This window comes from Haematobia irritans, chromosome 3 (assembly GCF_050003625.1).
Source record: "Haematobia irritans isolate KBUSLIRL chromosome 3, ASM5000362v1, whole genome shotgun sequence".
Taxonomy (NCBI): Eukaryota; Metazoa; Arthropoda; class Insecta; order Diptera; family Muscidae; genus Haematobia; species Haematobia irritans.
In genome coordinates this window covers 13,593,181-13,610,959 of record NC_134399.1, presented here as the reverse complement: position 1 = coordinate 13,610,959, position 17,779 = coordinate 13,593,181, and the positions used below count along the sequence as shown (strand labels likewise).

Sequence of the window (17,779 nt, the reverse complement as noted above, 5' to 3'; positions counted from 1 at the left end):
GCCAAAATTTTATTTCTATAGAAAATCTTGCTAAAATTTTATTGCTATAGAAAATGTTTGGAAAAATTTTTTATTTACAGAAAATTTTGCCCAAATTTTATTTCTATAGAAAATTTTGTCAAAATTTTATTTCTATACAAAATTGTGCCAAAATTTTATTTCTATAGAAAATTTTTTAAAAATTTTATTTCTATAGAAAATTTTGTCAAAATTTTATTTCTATAGAAAATTTTGCCAAAACTTTATTTCTATAGAAAATTTTCCTAAAATTTTATTGCTTCAGAAAATTTTGGGCAAAATTTTATATCTACAGAAAATTTTGCCCAAATTTTATTTCTATAGAAAATTTTGCCCAAATTTTATTTCTATAGAAAATTTTGCCCAAATTTTTATTCTATAGAAAATTTTGCCAGAATTTTATTTCTATCGAAAATTTTGCCAAAATTTTATTTCTATAGAAAATTTTGCCAAAATTTTATTTCTATAGAAAATTTTGCCCAAATGTTATTTTGCCAAAATTTTATTTCTATAGAAAATTTTGCCTAAATGTTATTTCTATAGAAAATTGTTCCCAAATTTTATTTCTATAGAAAATTATGCCAAAATTTTATTTCTTTAGAAAATTTTGCCAAAATTTTATTTCTACAGAAAATTTTGCCCAAATTTTATTTCTTTAGAAAATTTTGCCAAAATTTTATTTCTATAGAAAAATTTCTCAAAATTTTAGTTCTATAGAAAATTTTGCCAAAATTTTATTTCTATAGAAAAGTATGCCCAAATTTTATTTCTGTAGAAAATTTTGCCAAAATTTTATTTCTATATAAAATTTTGGCAAAATGTTATTGCTATAGAAAATGTTTGGAAAAATTTTATATCTACAGATAATTTTGCCCAAATTTTATTTCTATAGAAAATTTTGTCAATATTTTATTTCTATAGAAAATTTTGCCAAAACTTTATTTTTATAGAAAATTTTGTCCAAATTTTATTTCTATGGAAAATTTTGCCAAAATTTTATTTCTATAGAAAATTTTGCCAAAATTTTATTTCTATAGAAAATTTTGTCAAAATGTTATTTCTATAGAAAATCTTGCTAAAGTTTTATTTCTATACAAAATTGTGCCAAAATTTTATTTCTATAGAAAATTTTGTCAAAATTTTATTTCTATAGAAAATTTTGCCAAAACTTTATTTCTATAGAAAATTTTCCTAAAATTTTATTGCTTCAGAAAATTTTTGGCAAAATTTTATATCTACAGAAAATTTTGCCCAAATATTATTTCTATAGAAAATTTTGCCCAAATTTTATTTCTATAGAAAATTTTGCCCAAATTTTTATTCTATAGAAAATTTTGCCAGAATTTTATTTCTATCCAAAATTTTATTTCTATAGAAAATTTTGCCTAAATGTTATTTCTATAGAAAATTGTTCCCAAATTTTATTTCTATAGAAAATTATGCCAAAATTTTATTTCTTTAGAAAATTTTGCCAAAATTTTATTTCTACAGAAAATTTTGCCCAAATTTTATTTCTTTAGAAAATTTTGCCAAAATTTTATTTCTATAGAAAAATTTCTCAAAATTTTAGTTCTATAGAAAATTTTGCCAAAATTTTATTTCTATAGAAAAGTATGCCCAAATTTTATTTCTGTAGAAAATTTTGCCAAAATTTTATTTCTATATAAAATTTTGGCAAAATGTTATTGCTATAGAAAATGTTTGGAAAAATTTTATATCTACAGATAATTTTGCCCAAATTTTATTTCTATAGAAAATTTTGTCAATATTTTATTTCTATAGAAAATTTTGCCAAAACTTTATTTTTATAGAAAATTTTGTCCAAATTTTATTTCTATGGAAAATTTTGCCAAAATTTTATTTCTATAGAAAATTTTGCCAAAATTTTATTTCTATAGAAAATTTTGTCAAAATGTTATTTCTATAGAAAATCTTGCTAAAGTTTTATTTCTATACAAAATTGTGCCAAAATTTTATTTCTATAGAAAATTTTGTCAAAATTTTATTTCTATAGAAAATTTTGCCAAAACTTTATTTCTATAGAAAATTTTCCTAAAATTTTATTGCTTCAGAAAATTTTTGGCAAAATTTTATATCTACAGAAAATTTTGCCCAAATATTATTTCTATAGAAAATTTTGCCCAAATTTTATTTCTATAGAAAATTTTGCCCAAATTTTTATTCTATAGAAAATTTTGCCAGAATTTTATTTCTATCGAAAATTTTGCCAAAATTTTATTTCTATAGAAAATTTTGCCAAAATTTTATTTCTATAGAAAATGTTGCCCAAATTTTATTTCTATAGAAAATGTTTCCCAAATTTTATTTCTATAGAAAATTTTGCCAAAATTTTATTTCTTTAGAAAATGTTGCCCAAATTTTATTTCTACAGAAAATTTTGCCCAAATTTTATTTCTGTAGAAAATGTTGCCCAAATTTTATTTCTATAGAAAATTTTTCCCAAATTTTATTTCTATAGAAAATTTTGCCCAAATTTTATTTCTTTAGAAAATTTTGCCAAAATTTTATTTCTACAGAAAATTTTGTCCAAATTTTATTTCTGTAGAAAATTTTGTGAAAATTTTATTTCTATAGAAAATTTTGCCAAAATTTTATTTCTATAGAAAATGTTGCCAAATTTTATTTCTATAGAAAATTTTGGCAAAATCAAGAAATCTACCAAACAGTAAAAAATCTACACTTTTTTGGTAGAATTCTACCAACTGTGGTAACCGTGATGCCAAACCCTCAAAATAATCCCTAGCCTATATTTTAGAATTTTTTTTATATTTAATTTAAAAATTCAATATCATAGTTAAATTTTTTTAATAAAAAATTAATCCCTAGCCTATATTTTAGATTTTTTTTTGCATTCAATTCAAAAATTCAATATCATAGTTAATTAATTTTTTTTAATAAAAATGTTTGTCTTTATATTAATGAAAATTTGCCTATTACAAAGATATACTATTTTAACGAAATTTGTCCTTAATATTGTGTAAATTGAGTATCCTACAATTGAGCTTTTATAATCTTTTATATGAGATCAATATTTTTTTTTCAATGTATTTTGAAGATAATTACTATAAATATTACTTTAATTAGAATTTCTTTATTTTAAAGAAATTTGTCCTTACTATTGTGTAAATTTTCTCTTTATCTTTTCTTTGTAATTAAACCAGTCTCTCATAGCTAATTTGACTCTTGTTTTATATAATATTTAGCCTATTTTTATATGGGTGGGCCTCTAAGAGATGCCAATGCATAAAGAATGATAGCAAAAATTAGGTGTTGCATTTGTTTTCCTAAGACAAATGACCACTAATATATTACAAAATAGTCTCCGTGTTGCATGCAATCCAAAGAAATTCATTAAGAAAAGTGAAAACCATCTTTCCTTCCCACAATCCCATTGTTTTGACATTGAAAAGGAAAAAAGAAAACACACACAAAATGCATTGCATTCTTCCATGAAGAACAAAATACAAAATTGTAACGTCTGTTGATTATGAATCACAACACAAAATATCTCATAATAGACCATTCCACACTTCATTCCCCCCTGTCCCAAGACATCAGCTAGTTAGTGGAAGCTCAGGTCATGGGAAAAAAATTCATTCAGTATTTAACTTTGGTAGAATACAAATTGAACAGTTAGTCATATACTCATGCTAACTAATGCCCATTCTTTGCTTTAACCATAATGGACTACAATACCATTTAAGGGCAATCGAGTGATGGCACAATCGAATATCTAAACCCCCATCAATGCTTGTATGGTTTGTTGGTTGGTGAAGATATGGGTTTGTGAAGATATGTTTTTTTTAGAAAGACAGTGGTTATAGAAATTATTTGGATTAGTATAAGTATAATATGTTATTAAGGGAAATTTTCTTTGGTATAAAGACATTTTAATTAAAGGAAAATTTGAAAAAAAAAAACATTTATGTGGAATTAAAGAATACGCACGCTATTTTTTTGGATGCGTAATTTACACAATGTTAAGGACAAATTTCGTTTTAAATTTAGGACACACATTTTGGAAATTGGCGTCCCTCCATTAAAGTCGTATGTCTTTGAACCAATTCTAATTTTCCTTAAAGAAATAAATTTTTGGTTCAAAGAAATCGCCCTCAAATTAACTGAAACATTGAATCTTTACATTTAAGAAGGGATTTAAGGGATGTTACACAGAAAAAAATTTCATGAAAATTTTTTCCAATTAAAGGTTTCATTGAGTTTTAAAAAATATTCAATTAAACATTTAATTGGTTCAAAAAATTTTCAATTGAAAACAAAATCAATCAAAAAAATCAAAACAAAAAACTATCAATAAAATTTTTAATTGGAGCAATTATTTTTTTAATTCATACTATCATTTCTGTGATTGAAGACTTTCCAATTAAAAATTTAATTAGATCAATTAATTTCGTGATTGAATGAGAATTTTTTTGTATGTAGGTTCCACGAACCTGTCTTTAAAGGTGAGGGGAATGTAGGGACGATGTTAGATTAGAATGGAGAGCGTGGTAATTGACTGTAGGTACATTGCAGCTGCGGATACAACGATGTCCTCCCGGTTAGCAAAAGGGTTGTAGGAGATTGACAGACGGATATAGCTGTGGTGACAAAAATGTTTACCATAGGAATAATAGGGAACACTTAAACCTCCTCACTTAAAAAAGTTTAATTGGATCCAAAGATTTTGACCTTCCCTTAAGGATTTTGGTATTGATTCGGAGCCAAAGATGTGACTTCTTTAAAATAAGGACAATGTTTTAGCGACCTGTCTGGCTTTAAATTAATTGAGATTTTTAGATTTTTTCTTATTTTTATTTTTAGTTCATGTCATTAAAATAAGCAGAAAAATATATAAAATAAGGAAAATATATAATAATTCAGATATAGTAGTTCGAGGATTCGTTTTTAATTTTCAGGCAAGTCAAATTCGAAGATGGGCTATATCGATTCAGGTAATATAAACCAATCCCTGATTTGGGGTCGTGAGCTTCTAAAAACCATAGTTTAATCCGATTTGCCTGAAATTGGAAATCTCGAGGTATTTTAGGAACACAAATAGGTGCAACGAATATGGTATATACCGGTCCATTACTTGATATAGACTCCAAAGGACCTATCTCCCGAAATGACTTCTTGAGCTTCTAAACCCGCAATTGTTATACCCTCCACCATAGGATGGGAGGTATATTAACTTTGTCATTCCGTTTGTAACACATCGAAATATTGGTTTAAGACCCCATAAAGTATATATATTCTGCGTCGTGGTGAAATTCTGAGTCGATCTAGCTATGTCCGTCTGTGGAAATCACGCTAACTTCCGAACGAAACAAGCTATCGACTTGAAACTTGGCACAATTAGTTGTTATTGATGTAGGTCAGATGGTATTGGAAATGGGCCATATCGGACCTCGTTTACGTATAGCCCCCATATAATCCGACTCCTAGATTTGGCTTGCGGATCCTCTTGGAGGAGCAAATTTCTTCCGATCTGGTTGAAATTTGGTACTTGGTGTTTGTATATGACCTCTAATACCCATGCTAAGATTGGTCCATATAGGTCTATAATTATATTTAGCCCCCTTATAAACCGATCCCCAGATTTGGCTTGTGTATCCTCTTGGAGGAGCAAATTTCTTCCGATCTGGTTGAAATTTGGTACGTGGTATATGACGTCTAATAACCATGCTAAGATTGGTCCATATAGGTCCATAATTATATATAGCCCCCTTATAAACCGATCTCCAGATTTGGCTTGCGGATCCTCTTGGCTCTTCTGATCTAGTTGAAATTTGATACGTGTTGTTTGTATATGACCTCTAATACCCATGCTAAGATTGGTTCATATAGGTCCATAATTATATATAGCCCCCATATAAATCGATCCCCAGATTTGGTTTGCGGATCCTCTTGAAGAAGCAAATTTCTTCCGATCTGGTTGAAATTTGATACGTGGTATTAGTATATGACCTCTAATACCCATGCTAAGGTTGGTCCATATAGGTCCATAATTATATATAGCCCCCTTATGTTATAAACCGATCCCCAGATTTGACCTCTGGAGCCTCTTGGCTCCAATTCAAATTTGATCCGATTCGGTTAAAATTTTGTACGTTATATCAATATATGGTATCTAACAGCCATGCAAAAATTGGTCCATATCGGTCCATAATTATATATACCGCCCTTATAAACCGATCCCCAGATTTGGCTTTCGGAGCCTAGTGGAGGAGCAAATTTCATCCGATTCGGTTGAAATTTTCTATGTTGTGTAAGTATATGGCCACTAACAACTACGCAAAAATTTATCCATGTCGGTCCATGTTTATATATAGCCCCCATATAAGTCTGTCCCCAGATTTGACCTCCGGAGCTTCTTGGAGGAGCAAATTTCGGCAGATTCGGTTAAAATTTTGTACCTTATATTAGTATAAGGTCTATAACAACCATGCTAAAATTGGTTCATATCGGTCTATAATTATATATAGCCCCCATATAAACCGAACCCAGATTTGACCTCGGGATCCTCTTGGAAGAGCAAATTTTTTGGAGGGGAAAATTTCATCCGATTTGGCTGAAATTTGGTATGCTGTATATGGTCGCTAACATATCGTCCATATCGGTCCATAGTTAGGTTAGGTTAGGTGGCAGCCCGATGTATCAGGCTCACTTAGACTATTCAGTTCATTGTGATACCACATTGGCGGACTTCTCCTTATCACTGAGTGCTGCCCGATTGCATGTTAAGCTCACTGATAAGGGACCTCCTTTTTATAGCCGAGTCCGAACGGCGTTCCACATTGCAGTAAAACCACTTAGAGAAGCCTAGAAACCCTCAGAAATGTCACCAGCATTACTGAGGTGGGATAATCCACCGCTGAAAAACTTTTGGTGTTCGGTCGAAGCAGGAATCGAACCCAAGACCTTGTGTATGCAAGGCGGGCATGCTAACCATTGCACCACGGTGGCTCCCATAGTTATGTATAGCGCCCACATAAACCAATACGCACAGATTTGAATTCTTCCTGGATAAGCAAATTTCATTAGATCTTGCAAAAATTTGTTACTAATCACACACAAAAATTGGACCATATAGGTTCATAATTGGATATAGCTCCCATATAAACTGATATTTCACTTCTGCCTCTCTTTTACCGCGCAAAAATTCATACCGGTCAAAGACTGAATTATATAGGTTTTTAATCTGCCTTTTTGTGTAATATATACACCGTCTAATATATACACAATCCATGGTGGAGGGTACATAAGATTCGGCCTGGCCGAACTTACGGCACACTTTTTACACCACACTGTACTTATGCACATTGGTTTATGAATGAATTTTTGTAGTTTCCCCAATATGGGCCATGTTGATGATGGTTGTCCACCCAAAAGGGGTGACATTAGAATTTCCATTTTTATCCATCTAAAAAGATTCACTTTTCATTGTTTGTTTACAAACAAAGACAAAAACCAAGGCATATGAAAGAAAGACAGCAAGAAAGAAAACGAGTAAGCTACCTTGTCTACAAAACGCGACAATGGCTGACTGTTATGAGGAAGAAAGTAAAACCATTTATAGGAGTGGATATGGAAACATGAAAAAAATACCAATCTCATAGAAAACAAAAAAAAAACACAAACGTCAGCGAAAAAAAAAATTGTTATTAATATTTGTGTGAAACGACAACGTGAGTTATATAAAATGGTATGAATTTTATCTATATCCCTTCTTATTTCTTTCGGAAAACGAGGACAAAAAAGGCTTAACCTTGTCACAATGTTTACAAATGTTTTGATTGGATTGCTATTTCTTCATTAAACTTTATGTCTCTGTTAAGGTTCGCGCTACTTCAGGAATGACTGTATGGAAGGGTTATTGAAAATTGAATTGGGAATGTAGGCTTAAGATTTTCGGAGGGATTTTAGTAAACCTCAAGTGGATTTTTCTGTTTCTGTTTCTGTTTCCGTTTTCTATTTATGTTTTAACAAAAAATAGAATAAAAAAATAAATTCATATTCTATACATAATTTGAAATCATTCTAAATTGTATAATCACGTGAAAGGAAATGTCTATAACTTAATAATACTATATTTTTGCTTATCGCATTTGTAGAAGAGTTCAAGCCTAGTGTTACCCTGGGACACTTTTTCCGCGATTATATATTTGCCACTAAATGTTATAAATTTGCAACATTTTTGTTGAATTACGCAACTTTTTGATTAATTTGTGTTATACAATGATGCCTAACCTTTCTAAGAAATATCAGTTTTCTGGTATTCTTTAATGAATCTTACACAAGAAGAGAGCTTATTTCCCCTATTTATAGTGACAGCTCAGCCATCTCCTTCACATATTTGCAGTAGTCGAGTTAAGAAACAGAGTCATGGAATGTTTTTAACAGGTTGGCTGAGAAGTCTCCGGTCTGACACATAGATGGCGTCGCTAGTATTAAATGCATATTATTTTTATATAGTACCAACCTTCAAATGATTCGTGTCAAAATTTGACGTCTGTAAGTCAATTAGTTTGTGTGTGAGATTTTGAAAAAAAATGGAAAAAAGGAATTTCGTGTTTTGATAAAATACTGTTTTCTGAAGGGGAAAAATACGGTGGAAGCAAAAATTTGGCTTGATAATGAGTTTTCGGACTCTGTCCCAGGGAAATCAACAATAATTGATTGGTATGCAAAATTCAAGCGTGGTGAAATGAGCACGGAGGACGGTGGACGCCCGAAAGAGGTGTCCAAAAAGTGATTTTGAATGACCGTAAAATGAAGTTGATCGAGATAGCAGAGGCCTTAAAGATATCAAAAGAACGTGTTGGTCATATCATTCATCAATATTTGGATATGCGGAAGCTCTGTGCAAAATGGGTGCCGCGCGAGCTCACATTAAAAACAACAACGTGTTGATGATTCTGGGCGGTGTTTGCAGCTGTTAACTCGTAATACCCCCGAGTTTTTCCGTCGATATGTGACAATGGATGAAACATGGCTCCATCTCTACACTCCTGAGTCCAATCGACAGTGGGCTGAGTGGACAGCGACCGGTGAACCGGTCTCCGAGTCGTGGAAAGACTCAAAAGTCCGCTGGCAAAATAATGGCTTCTGTTTTTTGGGATGCGCATGGAATAATTTTTATCGATTATCTTGAGAAGGGAAAAACCATCACCAGTGACTATTATATGGCGTTATTGGAACGTTTGAAGGTCGAAATCGCGGCAAAACGGCCCCATATGAAGAAGAAGTGTTGTTTCACCAAGACAACGCACCGTGCCACAAGTCATTGAGAACGATGGTAAAAATTCATGAATTGGGCTTCGAATTGCTTCCCCACCCACCGTACTCTCCAGATCTGGCCCCAGCGACTTTTTCTTGTTCTCAGACCTCAAAAGGATGCTCGCAGGGAAAAAATTTGGCTGCATTGAAGAGGTGATCGCCGAAACTGAGGCCTATTTTGAGGCAAAACCGAAGGAGTACTACCAAAATGGTATCAAAAAATTGGAAGGTCGTTATAATCGTTGTATCGCTCTTGAAGGGAACTATGTTAAATAATAAAAACGAATTTTGACTAAAAAATGTGGTTTTCTCTGTTAGTCCGAGGACTTATCAGCCAACCTGTTATGACAAAATTTGTAGACAGATGGGTTCAGACCTCAGATAAATGCTTACTTTTACTTACACCTTAGTAAATGAAACCAAAATCTAAAAAGTTTCCAGTAACAGATACAAGAACCACACCTTAGTAAATGAAACCAAAATCTAAACCGTTTCGGGTACTTTTTGTAGAATTTAGACACTTTCTACTACCATGTACAAAAATGGTTCGGTCGGACACTAAAAAATTTTGTACTGATAGTTATCTCCCCAAATAATGCTGAGCACTCTTCTGAGTGTTTCTCGTGCCATTTCTTAGTACACACAGAAAAAAATGTGAACAATATTATTTCTATTCAATAGAATGGTAATGGAGGTATAAGTTTATGATTCCGTTTGTAACACATCGAAATATCGTTTAACCGACTATGGAAGGTATATGTATTCCCGATCGGGGAGAAATTCCAAGACGATATGACGATGTCCGTCTGTCTGTCTATTGTAATTACAGTCCTCAATGACGTATCTGTCGTGCTGACTCACCTTTTGTCTGTAGGCAGATCATGTCCGAAGATGCGCTATATCGATTCAGGTTTTGGTATAGCCTCCATATAAATCAACCCCCTAATTTGTAGTCTTGAGCATATAAATTTGTAGTTTCGAGCAGGGTTGCCATTTTGGTCCGATCGGACCAAAATTTGTCCAAAAAATTATTAAATTTTAAATTTGGTCCGATGGTCGGACCAAATCGAATTTGTTTGATTTTGGTCCATTTTCGTCAAATCGGTAATTTTTCACAATTTTTAAAATTTTGACAAAATTTTCTGTAGAAAGGCTTTGTATTACTAATTGTTAAATAAATGAAATGACAATTTTGGCAAAATTTTCTATAGAAATAAAATTTTAACAATATTTTCTATAGAAATACAATTTTGGCAAAATTTTCTATAAACAAATTTTCCTAAAGAAATGAAATTTTGACAAAAATTTATATAGAAATAAAATTTTGGCAAAATTTTCTATAGAAATGGAATTTTAACAAAATTTTCTAAAGAAATGAAATTTTGACAAAATTTTCTATAGAAATAAAATTTTGAAAAAAATTGTCTATTTAAATAAAATTTGGACAACATTTTCTATAAAAATAAAATTTGGACAACATTTTCTACAAAAATAAAATTTGAACAAAATTTTCTATAGAAATAAAATTTTAACAAAAATATAAAAATATTATTTTGACAAAATTTTCTATAGAAATAAAATTTTGACAAAATTGTCTATAGAAATAAAATTTTGACAAAATCGTTTATAGAAATAAAAATTTGACAAAAATTTCTATATAGAAATAAAAATTTGACAAAATTTTCTATCGAAGAAAACAAGAAATACAATTTTGGTAAAATTTTCTATAGAAATGGAATTTTGACAAAATTTCCTAAAGAAATGAAATTTTTACAAAATTTTCTATAGAAATAAAATTTTGAAAAAATTGTCTATTTAAATAAAATTTTGACAAAATTTTCTATAAAAATAAAATTTGGACAAAATTTTCTATAGAAATAAAATTTGGACAAAATTTTCTATAGAAATAAAATTTGGACAAAATTTTCTATAGAAATAAAATTTGGACAAAAATTTCTATAGAAATAAAATTTTTAACAAAATTTTCAATAGAAATAAAATTTTGACAAAATTTTCTATAGAAATAAAATTTTGGCAAAATTTTCTATAGAAATATAATTTTGACAAAATCGTCTATAGAAATAAAAATTTGACAAAATTTTTTATATAGAAATAAAAATTTGACAAATTTTTTTATATAGAAATAAAAATTTGACAAAATTTTCTATCGAAGAAAACAATTTTGGAAAATTTTTAACTTTTAAATTATATTAATGTAATTTGGAAAAATGGTCCGCTGGTACGAATTTTAGTCCAATTTTGAAAAAATGTTGGTCCAAAATAAAAATTCATTGTGGCAACGCTGGCCTCGAGTATCTAAATTGGTGTTTTACCGAATATAATGTGTATTCGCCCATGTTTTGGTATAGTTCCCATATAGACCGATCTTCCGATTTGACTTCTTGGGCTTCTAGATAGTCCAACTTTTATCCGATTTATGTGAAATTTAAAATCTAGAGGTACTTTAGGTTCATAAATAGGTATGTCGCAAATGGTGTGTATAGGTCCATGTTTGGTATAGCCCCCATATAAAATAAAAATTCATTGTGGCAACGCTGGTCTCGAGTATATAAATTGGTGTTTTACCGAATATAATGTGTATTCGCCCATGTTTTGGTATAGTTCCCATATAGACCGATCTTCCGATTTGACTTCTTGGGCTTCTAGATAGTCCAACTTTTATCCGATTTATGTGAAATTTAAAATCTAGAGGTACTTTAGGTTCATAAATACGTATGCCGCAAATGGTTTGTATAGGTCCATGTTTGGTATAGCCCCATATAAACCCATCTTGCGATTTCATTTCTTCACCCAGAAAAAAATTTAACCCACAATGAAAGAAAATGTAGCCTTATATTTTTGGAAGAAAAAATTGGCTTTAAAAAATTTTTTTTAAATGTCTTTAGCGCTATATAAAGTTCTAGACAGACATAATTTAAACTAATTATACTCATTTGAGAAACTTATGAACTCTTATTAATATAAGAAACATTTTGTCACATGTGCTTGCCAAAGAAACTCTCATTAAACCCTCTAAAAGTCTATATATTTGCATGCAACCCGCTATGACGAAGAGTTTTGAAAGTAAGCTATTATCTCTAATTCACGGTGGTGGAGATTTCGGCCGATTTGACCGAAATAATTTATTTTATTTACAATGAAAACCTTACATTTTGATTGATTCAATCTGTATTTTTGCTAATTATTTATAGTGAAAACATAGTGTTGGTTTTGTAAATGATACAAATTCCATGTTTATCTATTTAAATGTCACTCAATTTTGACATTCTACATTTTATAATGAAGTGATTCCAGTTTATTTGTTGTTCCTTTCCCCACTTTATCTATAGAACTAGAGAAATTTATGTAAATAGGGATACACGAATCGTTAGAGTTTCTGCATATTTCTCTTATCTTTGTAGATAACAAGAATGATATTTTCTAAAAAAGATTAAAATAGAAGTTAAAACAAAAATTGTTTCTATTATTCTTCATCATGATGATATTCATTATTAATGCTTAGACTAATTAAACAGAAGTGTTTGCAGGTAAATAATTTTTAATCCCTTTAAATAAATTTAATGCCAGCTAGAAACGGGATGTAATAAACTGTGGCGTAAAGGTCTTAAATTATTTTGGTAGTAGGGATTGATAAAACTTATTCACAATACACTGAGATCAGCTGTTTCTTGCTAATTAGGGGGGTTTTCCGGCAACGGTATCCCAAGATTTTAGCAAATGTTCACTTCTCATTTCTCGGTAATTAAAAGCTGGAATTTTTCTTTACTTTATAAAAGTATTTTATAAAAGAATATTCCTATCAATATTAAAAAAATAGTTTTTAGTACAATTGTTTTAATTTCAACCGTTGGGAATTTCTAGAAAGTAGCACAAAAAGTGTCACAAGCCATATAAGGTGGGACACGTTTTCATAAAAAAAATTCAACAATCATTATTACCATCCCAGCAAAAAAAGAGCTTCTAAAAAAGTAGTTTGGATCCCCAATCTGCGATCCGGAAGTAGTGCAAACTTGGATCATCTCCAATGAATTTTACATGGGCTTGTCATAGGACGGAAGTACTCCCTTTTTGGATCATTTGCATTGCTTTAGAAGTTGGGCCCTGGAAGTTAATTTGAATGAAGAAATTTAAAAAGCGAAACAATTTTTTTTTAACCAATTTCACTTTTTTTCGTCCATATTTTTTATTACACTACTATTTGCCTATTACCTAATTTTTACAAATTTTTACAATTTGAAAACCTTTTTCGCTCCGACCAGGGGTTGAACCTGGGTTTGTTGGCACCATAACAGAACGCCTTAGCACACTCAGCCACAAACGCCATTGAACATAAAGCGTCGAAAGGTCAATTCAAATGTTTGTGGTATGATCGTAATACGACACCAAGGAATAACATTCTAATTGCTTCTCGATATGTTCTTTATTAGTATGAACGAAAAAATAAGAAACGCAGGTTCAATTCTCACCAGAGGCAATTTTTTTATCAAATATTTTTTATGCATCGTTTTTATTTTTTATTTTCGGCATACATTTTCGTATAAATATATTTTGTCCAATAAAAAGCAAAAAAATTAAATATTCTCATAATTTGCAAAACCTTCGCAAAAGAACTTCCATGGAAGCGAAAAAGTTAAACGGTACAGGTTCAAATCCCAGCGGAAATGATTTTTTTATTATTATTTTTTTACTTTTTTATTAATTTTCTATTTTCTTTTTTTATTTACTCTTTTTTTGTAAAGTTTAAGTGTCCAAAATTTGCACTTAAAATAGCCTGATTGCGTACTTTCTAATACTTGTCCACAGCGACTGCATCGGAAGTAGAAAAAAATCATTGGGAGATCCCAAGATGCGCTTTCGAAGAAATGTTTGTGGACTTGTCCAAAAGGACTGCGTCGGAAGTTGAAAAAAGTCGATGGGGGATTCTGGGATGGGCTTTAAAAGAGATGTTTGTGGACCACTTCCAATTTTTTTGCTGGGCATAATTGGCTCCATCGTAAGAAATACGCAAAGGCTCAAAATTTCTCTAGGTCTGATCGGAATTCAATTTTTCCTTGAACAATATTCATAACAAAAGTTACAGTTAACATACTCGTAGTCCTCCCACTCGATAATAAGGGTAATCTAATAATATTTAGTCATAAGCGTAGTAAGGCCTCTGGGGGGAGGGCTTAGCCCCTTCCAGAGAAAAATTAGCCTCCCCTAGAATGTAAAAACCTATATATGATTTTCCATTATATATTGTTACTGTAGTATAGATAGGGGAGCTTAGCCCCCCTGGTTAAAAATGTCTAGATACGGCAATGTATTTAGTCTAAATTCGTATGACGGAAGTGAGCTGTGGTTCCAGCCACGTCCGCGAAGACAAATTAGAAGAAATTGCTTCTGAACAGATTTAAGCATATTCTTAAAAATGGCATAGTAGGGATTCAAAACTACGGAACCATATACCAGATTTGGTCTTACTAATGACGTGTATAAATTTTTCGTGACTAAGGGATCGTTGAATTCTTTGCTCTGCCGTTTCATGAAGCCAAGGGCAATGTAAGATTTACTAACTACCATTAAACCATTACCATTAATGCTATTTGCGTTCGAAATGTGTAAAATATATTACAGTATAAATGAATGTAATTAAAAAGTGGCACAGTATGACAAAAAAAGTGGCGCAAAATAGTAAAAAGTATCACATTTAGTGGCACAACAAAAAGGTGGTACAGAAGTATCACCGCTTGAAAAAAGTGGCACAATGGTAACGCTGATTTTAACTCTTTAACATATTAGATTAGATTGTCCTAAACATTGTAACAGTTTCTTCAATTAGAAAATATTTCGCCTTAAATTGGATAAATTAAAGTTTGGTACATATCTGAATGTATTTGAAATATTTCTGTAACCCCCTATTGCTTACAACAAAGATATCATCAAATGTCACCCAAGAAAATACCTAATATGATCTATATACATATAAATTAATTTATTTTCTAGAGCTGCATAATAATATAGAGGCTTTAAGACAAACACCTCATCAATAAAAAAAAAAAACCGCTGGCTAAAAGCGCGCCCCAAGCCTCTAATATTTTCTATACACATTCCTTAATTAAATCAATTGTAAGTAACTGATTTACTCGAAATTCAAAATTAGCACAATAAAGTTACCGTCATACGCTATGACGAGAGAATTTTTAATTGAAAACACAATCATTATGGGAATAATCAATTAAATTCTATCAACAAAAGACAGCTCATTCTTTTTGTAATGCCAGATGCTACTGGTTACTTGGTTGCTTCCACCATTATCATTCATGAGCATCATGAAAATATTTCACCATTAAAAATTGCCTCATAATTCATGGAACTTGGCATAATAAGCAAACAAATCAACCGCAGAAGTAGGGCATCATATGTGGTCATGGTGGGGGAGGAAGAATAAAAGCGATAGAGGGACAAAAAAAAGGCTGTAAATTTGGTTTAACATTTAAGGGATTTGAATATCAATTTTTATCCAATAGTCTTTGGAATCCAAATATCAGAAATCGCTGTACACGAAATATTAATATTAGAAATCAATTCTTAAAAATGTTTGCCAAAGATGGTTTCGCCATAACATAGCCCGGCAACTTTACTGATTTTGCTACTGCAGTCTATTTAATCAAGATTGTTTAAGGGAATAGATACAATATTGCATTAGAGGCAAATCTAAAATTTTTATCATATTTCATGCATCAAGAAAAAAGAATTTTTAAGACGGGTTCATAATGTTGGAGCAACCAATACGAGTATATAAGAATCCTCTTTGCTGTGTGTTTAGCCAATAATTTAAAGGCAATATTTCATTAAGACAAAAGAGTGTTATAGGTCCCGAGAAAACTTATTTTTCAGGAAAGCCGGGCGGGGCCGATGAAGTCGTATTGAAACCTACTCAATATTTAGGTACCCAATAAACCACATTAATATAAATAAATCATCTGAGTTTTAGGGGAAGCTTTAGAAGTGCATATGCAAACAAACACCACAAAAAACAAAAACATTAATCGCTCAAAAGCAATGAGGAATAATATATGACAGTAGTTTTAATTGATAATTTTATCTTTGGGCGCTTATTTCTACTTCAATTGTCAGCCTGATGGCTACTATAAGGGAGCCCATATTAATATTCTCAACAGCTCCCCCGCACCGATACATATTTTTATGTTTCATTATATCAACAAGTTCCCTCAATCTCAAGGGAAACATGTAGTGTAAACTCACAAAAATAAGAATTTGCTCATCTTTTCTATCTCTCTCTCTCCCCAATTATTCCCAACACACAAAGTACTCCAGCATAAAACACGTTACTTTACAAAGAGTAAATAAGGAGAAGAGAACAACAATTGATTCATATTCAAGTGCTGCTAGACAGCCCCTACAGTTAAGGTTTGTGGAGACCATAATAGAATGAGAGAGGTATTTATTGTTAATTTCAGTTCTTTATATTGGTGAGTCATTTTGGCTGGCCAAACAGATCATCAGAACAGAAGCAACAATAGCAACAACACAACATTTGCTTGTTTGCTACTTCTTCAATATGGTTGGTGTTGGCGGCCCCCTCCCCCCATTCCACATTTGGCAAGATCAAATTTTGACACACATAGAAAATCGTTTCTTCTTGTTCTTTTTTTCTTTTTTTTGTTGAATCTTTTTGGGGTATATTTTTTTTTTGTTGGTTAAATAGCATTTAGATATAGACACAATTTTCGCTTCATTTCATTTCTATAGAACACCACCTCACTAAGATTTTTTTGTTTTTAATTTTGCTCACATTTAAAATTGAGGTTTCCAAATTTAGCACACGTTTTATGTTTGTTGAAGTTTTAATTGATTTTAATTAAATTTAATTTTTTATTGATTGAAAGGGATGACATTTAATTTTAATGTGGTTATTTTTTGTTAATCATATAGTAAAGATAAATTTTAAGTTTTATTTTAATGATTTTTTTTTTGGTTTTTGCTTATAATATGTATTTGTGTTTTTTTTTTTGCTTCTTCAATAAATCACTAGTATATTACAACAACAACACGACACCCATAATAACAACAACAACAATTTATTTTTATTTCATTATTTACTTTCTTCTATCTATAATCTTTCTTTTTTCTGTTGATAATTTTACCGCTTATTGTCTTCAGCACAACTTACTCGCCCGAGAATTCTTCGCCAACTAAATGAGTGTGTTTCATTTTCATTTTTGGTTTATGCATGGGGACAGCTTAACGATATTTGGCCCCCCACACAATCTCTCGAAAAGGCAATGACTGTATGAATGTGTATGTGAGTTTATAAGATTGGAGCCTAGCAATTTATATTCTCCCAAATGATGATGATGATGTTGCTTTACTTTGACTTTAGGAGCGTAAAGAATTTATTTACATTGGTTTCTTTTTCTTTTACTCTCTCTATCTC

The 17,779-nt window shown here is 30.7% G+C and overlaps 1 protein-coding gene across 1 annotated transcript in view; it reads right to left on the bottom strand.

The window, feature by feature from the left end:
- Positions 1–17,533, bottom strand: part of Vinc (vinculin) — a 40,961-nt gene extending 23,428 nt beyond the window's left edge. Inside the window, exon 1 of the mRNA XM_075298633.1 lies at positions 17,446–17,533. The gene's annotated coding sequence lies outside the window, so the exon portion shown is untranslated. The remainder of the gene's footprint in view (positions 1–17,445) is intronic.
- Positions 17,534–17,779: the final 246 nt, after the last annotated feature.